Source organism: Coturnix japonica, chromosome 33 (genome assembly GCF_054131305.1).
Source record: "Coturnix japonica strain WE chromosome 33, WE-NBRP24, whole genome shotgun sequence".
NCBI lineage: Eukaryota > Metazoa > Chordata > Aves > Galliformes > Phasianidae > Coturnix > Coturnix japonica.
In genome coordinates, this window is record NC_140695.1 from 1,880,441 (window position 1) to 1,888,238 (window position 7,798).

Below are 7,798 nucleotides of genomic sequence, written 5' to 3' on the forward strand. Positions count from 1 at the left end.
AAACAAATTTAGTAGAGAAAATATTTTTTTTTTTTTTCCCTCCAATAGAGAGAAAATAGTAAAAGAAAACAAAGCTTAGCAGTGTTTATAAAATATACCGAAGTATTGGCAGTCCGCCTGGATTTTCAAGGTCAAGCTCGCAGGTGCAGAACCGCATACAAGAGATAGCTCCTTAACAGGGAAAAAAACTCGTAGCTCTGTTAAAAGCTAAAAGAGCAACAGAAGAAAACACAGAAAAACAGCAACTCAAGGTGCCCGCATTCTCCACCAAAATCTGTCACGGTTTGTACTAAAAATCCACCTGCGTCCATGACAGGGGGCCGTGGGCCCCGGAGTGGCCCTAGGCCGAAAGGAAAAAGTTAATTAGGAAAAGAAAACAGTGGCAACGATCTAAGGAGGCACACTTATTTACTAAATACTATATCGAAATACCGGATAACACAATATAATACAATATAATTGAAAATTGAGCTAACGAATCAAGCAAAATAGGAGAGAGAATGAGTCCCGTAACCGAGAGGCCTACTGTGAAATCTAGGCGAACGGCTGAAGGCTCCCACACACTCCCCTGAACGCCAGAACTCGAAAGACGTCAGTCTGTTCTGCGACAGAGTTAATATAGAGTCCAGGTCCCGTGACCTATCGTGTTGTTCCCTGGGAGATGTAGTCTTCTTCTGTAAGTTGCAGATTCAGTAAAATTATTCATGCCTTATATGATGTTATGATGTGGAATACTGATAGCAAAATTACAAAATTATTAAACCATGACAGAAAAGAAGTGGAAGGTTACAGCTCCATATGCTGCATCCGATTTAGGAATGCTGAACAACATGAAATTAAATGCAAGCAATGATACTAAATGTACACTGTTGTAGGAGAATGAAAATATTTTATGTTATAGCAGGAGGAGTGTCTCTGAGAATGGTCTGGACTTGTCGTTATCTTCTGCACTCTGAGCAGGACTCCAAGCCCAGGAACAAAAGCAGATGCCCAACGGCAGCTCCATCAGTGAGTTCCTCCTGCTGCCGTTGGCAGACACGCGGCAGCTGCAGCTCCTGCACTTCTGGCTCTTCCGGGGCATCTACCTGGCTGCCCTCCTGGGCAACGGCCTCATCAGCACAGCCATAGCCTGCGACCGGCTCCTGCACACCCCCATGTACTTCTTCCTCCTCAACCTGGCCCTCCTTGATCTGGGCTGCATCTCCACCACTCTCCCCAAAGCCATGGCCAACGCCCTCTGGGACACCAAGGACATCTCCTACACAGGATGTGCTGCACAGCTCTTTTTCTTTACCTTCTTCATCTCAGCAGAGTATTCCCTTCTCACCATCATGTCCTATGACTGCTACATTGCCATCTGCAAGCCCCTGCACTACGGGACCTTGATGGACAGCAGAGCTTGTGCCACCATGGCAGCAGCTGCCTGTGGCGCTGGGGTTCTCTATTCCCTGCTGCACACTGCCAGTACGTTTTCACTGCCTCTCTGGCAAGGAAACATTGTGAACCAGTTTTTCTGTGAAATCCCCCAGATCCTCAAGCTCTCCTGCTCAGAATCAAATCTCAGGGAAGTTGTTTTTCTCATTTTTGTTGTCAGTTTAGCCTTTGGCTGCTTTGTTTTCATAGTGGTGTCCTATGTGCAGATCTTCGTGGCTGTGCTGAGGATGCCCTCTGAGCAGGGACGGCACAAAGCCTTCTCCACGTGCCTCCCTCACCTGGCCGTGGTCTCCATGTTTCTAAGCACTGCCTTTTTTGCCCACCTGAAGCCTCAATCCATTTCCTCCCCACTCCTAGATCTGACAGTGGCACTTCTGTATGCAGTGGTTCCTCCAACACTGAACCCTGTTATCTACAGCATGAGGAACAGGGAGATCAAGCACGCTCTCAGGAAGGTGTTGCAATATGCACTATTCCAACTTCCATAAAACGCACAACTTCCTCATAGGATTCCCAGTGATGGTTCGTTATGTTTTATGCACCTTTGGTTGTTTGATTATGTGAGATATAGGAATGTGCAAAATAAAATAAAATAAAATAAAAATAAAAATGTTATTGAAGTTATAAATAAAAATGAATTTAAATTCTTTTCTACCTAATTTCCATTTTGTCACTTTAGGAGCTCAAGTAAACATGTAACCAGATTCCCTGAATACATTATAAGATACCTAAAAAGGTTTCAAAAAAGACATTTGCTTAGCTATTCTGTCTTCCTACATTGTCTGGATTTGGGACGTACAGCCGCAGACAGCAGCTCAACGTTTTCATTTCTGATCTCTTTACACCGCCACAGTGCTCTCAAGTCCTCTCATTTGTGCAGGCTGAATGTCTTCTTTTTCTCACAACAGTCCTGTTGTCTCTACAGCAGCACTCCAGGGCTGCAGTCAGTAGCCGGCAATACGAACGGCTGTGTCAGAGCTGGTTTCCTTGCTGGCACTGCCATAACAAGAGGGCACCTTCGGAGCAGGTCCAGAGAACTGGAGTCCTCTTCTAAATCTGGCTTAAGGAATATACCGCAGGAGCTGCTCCCTGAGAAGACTTCAAGATATTTTGGTGCATTTCACTGACTGGCAGGGATAGTTTCAGAAGTCCCAAGGAGATCTGTAAGGGACTCAAGGCAGTGCTGAGGATTAGAATCTGTGGTTTAAGGTCAAGATAAAAAGAAAACGATTATAAGTATGATAAATGCATGTATACATATCTTATATATATAGTATATTTTCAGATATATATAATATAGGCAGTTGCTAACATATGTGCATGTACTAATACATATACATATGATACATAGATGATAATAGTTTATATGCATATCTGTTTGCAAGTCCAGGACCTGTTGCAGGGGTTTTAACAGCCTCAAGTTTCACTGTAGGAACTGGAGAGGCTGTTTTCCTACTGCAGGAGTTTGAGTAACTGCAGAGGTCATTGCCAGAGCTGGAATCACTGCAGGACCTGGGATTAAAGTTTTAGCAGCCACTGTGCTCATTGGAGGAGTTGGAGTGACCACAGGGCTTTACCTCCTGGCACAGTGCACCTCCCTTGGGAAGCATTTGTTTCATTTTCTTATCAAAAACTTGGAACAGCTACAGGACCTGTAGCAGGAGTGACTGCAGAGCTCATTATGAGGGGATGAGTGACAGAGGGATCTGTCAGCAGATCCAGCTCTCTTCCCATTGATGATGGTGAAGAATGTTAAACACAGCTCAGTAGGTGTGGGCCAGGCCCTGGCACACTCCAGTTATTTGTGCCTGTTTGAGATCTCCAGGGTTTCATCAGACCTGCCCCCAATATTCTACCAGTTTCTCAGGATCCTGCGGTTGCCCAGAGATGAAGTTCCTAAGCCCTGGGGGTGCCCACCGCTCCAGGCAGCTGCCCAGACCGTCCCACACCCCCTGCCATGCAGAGCCTTCTCACCTTGAAACAGATCTCTCACTTATATTCCTGAATAATGTTTAACCTCAGTCCTAGAATTCTAGAATCACCAAGGTTGGAAAAGGCCTAAAAGATCATCCAGTCCAACTGTTCATCTATTACCAATAGCTCCCACTAAAACATGTCCCTCAATACAATATCCAGTCACTCCTTGAATACCCCTGGTCTCCCAGAGGAGACTATGTAAAATGTGTAATTCCTAATCATACCAACAATATTACTTCCAAAACCCAAAGATGACCACAGAGATGAATGTGCACAAAACTTCACTTTGTCAGCTGCCAATTTTATCATGATACAAACCAAGGTCAAAGAGCATAGCAAAATAAATACCCTAATCCAGAATGCAGAGTTGACAAATAATGCAGCAGGGAAAACAAGCAGCAAGCAAGGAGCTGTGCAATGCAGCTTCATGAGAAGACTCAGCAAGCTCCACACATAGGGAAACTATCAGCATCATGGCCTGCACTTCTCCAACTCCCACAAAGCCCTGTGTTAACTCGATCTGGACAAATGTGCTGTTATCTCAACCCTTGGAGCCTCACATCTGGCACCAAAATGACGGTGGTTGTTGAACCCAACATGTGGCTCAGCAGCACACAGTGCTTTGTGCACTGCCCCATTCCTAATGGGATGGGGAAGAGAACTGGGAATAAAAGTACAACTTGTGGGTTGTAACAAAGCAATTTACTAAGAGAGATAAAAGGAGAGGAGTTATAGTTATCACTATATATCCGTTGATATGGAATAGTATGTAACAGCGGATAAACAAGCACTTGCTCAGCACCACCAGACAGATGCCCAGTTGGGCCCTGGGAAGAGAAAAGACTGAGATGGACTCCCACCCCTTTCAATACAATTTCTGCTTGCTGTCCGGTGATAGAGAACATCCTTTCGGCCACTTTCAGTCTGCTGTCCTCACTCTGTTCCCTCCCAGCTCCATGTGCCCTCTACTGACCATGGCCTTGGCTCTGTACAACACTGCTTAGCAGCAGCTGTAAACATCAGAGTGTTATCAATGGTTTTCTCCTAGAACCAAAACACTGCACCATAGCGGAATGTCTGAAGAAAGCAATTCCATCCCAGCTGTAATTCACATACCTGCCTTTCCTCTTCCTCTTGTTCTTCCTGATCAGGAAGCAAGGAACAGAATCTGCCGCTCTCCTCTTTGTGCCTTTTCCATCAGTTCTCAGCTGGCTCCTCTGCCATCCCCAGGCAGAGCTCAGTGCACTCTCACAAAGGGCAGCAGCCTTTCCTCATCTTCCTTGCCCATCCATCATGAAGTGTCAGTGAATAGTAAAAAGGGACCCCATAGTAGATGAAAAGGGAATACTTTGCTACAGAAAGGCAAATCATTTATTTGTGCACTACTCGGTGCTGCTTTAAAAGCAGCCGTGGAGTTCCGAGATCAGCAGTTTGAGGCGGAAAACCAGACTATACAGTCGTTATAAGAAACAGTTAAAACAACCCAGGAACTCGTGAAAGCCTTGCAAAACCAAATTGGAAATCTAGAAGTACAATTGGAAAGAGAGAGACATAATTCGGCTTTGTTACAAATGGCTTTTAAGGAAATTTTACATATAAAGATACGGGTGACACTGATATTCATGTTGCACCACAAGAAAAACTGTATCCTCAGGAAGAACTGAAAGAAACAAAACAAAGTTTTGATAAGATTGAAACCCCAATAGCCCCTCTGCGCCCTCTAATAAAAACAGAAGATACCTTTGATAATGGAGAGGACCTGGATCCTCAAATGAATGTTAAAGAAATTCCCTTTTCTGCCACTGAATTAGCAAAACTGAAAAAGGATTTTAGCCACTCTCCAAAGGAATCAGAAACAGAATATGTATGGAGAGTCAGTCTAACTGGTGGAGAAAAAATAATGTCAACCGAAAAGGAGGCTGAGGGTTATTGGGGGCCAGGAGTATTTTTGACTACTGGTAATAACCGTGTTCCCTGGTCCCTAACACAAAGGGCTGCTTACTGGGCTGGTGGTCTCAACCCTTTAGAAAGGGGAGACCCTCTTGCCATTAATGGGACAGTTGACCAATTGGTTGAAAGTGTCCAAAAGTCCGCTTGCCTGCAAATGATGTATGACAGGAAATTGCAGCCATGGCACGAATCACCTATGATGATGCCTGTGCATCCTGAAAGGATGACTCCTTTAATTAGGGGGCTTCCAGAATCGCTGAAACCCATAGGCATACAACTACAGGGAAAAATACAAGCTATGCCTCAGGGAGAAAGAACCTGGCCAGCATTAGAAGGAACTGGCACCTCCGGCCATTTGCAGTCAGGGTACAATGTATGGACATGGGGGGAGGTTGCCCAAGAGTTGATTAATTATGAAAGGAAGTATGGGCCTGTGGCTTCTTCCAGTAAATCTGAGCCAGGGGAAGTAAGGCTCGCAGCAACCACCCTTGCTCCTAGGCCACCTAGCCCAAAGCTTAGTGGAACTGGAAGGGTCTCATTGCCAGTAAGAACAGGTAGGAGAAATATTGATCATAAACGTAATCGTCTCTGGACACTGGACTGGCAAAAGGGTGTTCCACGAGATTTGATGAATGGATTACCCACAGTCAGGCTAAAGAAATTAGTTAACTTGTGGCCAGAACAAAAGCCCAAGGAAAGTTGATACTTTCGCCCCCTCCCCCAGATGAGAGGGAGGTGGGGGGTGGAAAGCAGTGAAGGGTGGATGTGTTAGAAAGCTCGCAACAAAAGGAGAAGATAATTGTATTAACAAAGCCCCTGAAGGGCAAGTTGTCTTGCTTTATTTTACAGAAGATCCCCGTGGGACCTTCACGGAACAGAATGGCTTGTAGCTGATTTTAACCATTTGTGTTTTATGACAGAAAAATTGAAGATGTGATCATGCTAGAATACTGATATATCTCTTTATTACATATTTGGTTGCAATAGTATTATGTTTTTGTTTGCTGTAGTTGTGAGTTGTGATTGATATCAGTCTTTGGATCTGTTTAAACTTCACAATTGGGTTCAGAGTTTTTTTTTTCAGGTCATCCTGGCTTTCTTGTACTCTTTGCACAGTGGTAATCATTCCTTTTGACCCCTTATTTCACCTCTTTTGGTCAAACTTGATGGTGATTTGCATGTAACTCCATGGTGTTTCCAAATTCCTAATGAATTGGGAAATGAGCAATGGAACCCATCTAATATATGTTAGATGTAGTCACAAAAGTGAAATTTATGATAAAATCCTTTGCACTGATGCTTTTCAGTGTCTCATCAGTCCAGGAGTTCCATTCAAAACATGGTTGTTGGAAAGTGTCTGAGTTTTTGACAAGAAACATGTATGTTTCTGGGATTACTCCCTATGATTTAAATTCTGGGGTATCCTACACTATGTTGTGACTATAACAGTTCTTAAACTTGCCAGACTAGTATTTATATCTCTCAGCAATTGAACTGTTTTGGAAATGCTCAAGTGGAAAGTTCTTCTGACACAAAGATCCCTATTGTTTTACTTGTTTATTTATTGCTATTGGTCATTGTTAAATGTATGGTTGTTTTCAGTGTATGGCTGTTCCTTCTCACTTTCTGCCTTTTATTCATTATGTAATATTTGTCTCACCCCTCCTGAAGAATCACTGAGAGGTGCCTGTGTCAAATTAAATGATTCCACCTGTTGTCTAAAGATTGATAATGGTAAAGTTAAACCAATTGCTGAAGGTATACAGAAAACAGGACATGTTCCTGTCCAAACTTGGAAAAGTCCAGACCTTGACCTTTTTTCCTGGCTTCCAGGTGGTCTGTGTGTGAAACGCATCTTATTATATCTATTGTGTGTTGTTGCAACTTTCATGTTTGTTTTGTGTATGATATCATGTTTCATTGAACTTATCCAATGTGTTGTATTGTCCATGTATTTTGTAACCTCCTCAAGTGATGGAGAAGTTGAGCACATCAAGAGATCTTTTGTAATCATTGTATTACAATACAATTACAATAAACCTTCCTTTTCCCTCATGCTTGCTATCTTTTTCTCACCATCCTGGATCAGCAGTGGTCCATTTTTTAAGCAAACTTTGAGTCATGGGGTGGTGTAAGAGGTCATGCTTTTTACATTACTGTCTCAAAGTTTGCTGAAATGAACAAGTTCAGGCAAGTCCTGGCCAAGGTTCCAGGACTCCCTTTGTCTGAGACACACAGGAACCAAGGTTCGAGAAATCCCGTTGTTCAAGAGATGGACAAGTCTGGGAGCTATAAGAGAGATAAGATGCTGATTAATGGCCCAAAAGTGGTCTTTTTGTGTGGGCCTATCTCAAGGAAGATGGCCATCTCCGAGGAATTCACATGACTCTGACCCGAGCCTTCCAGAAATGTCACGAAGGCTGGGAAGAAGAAGGAT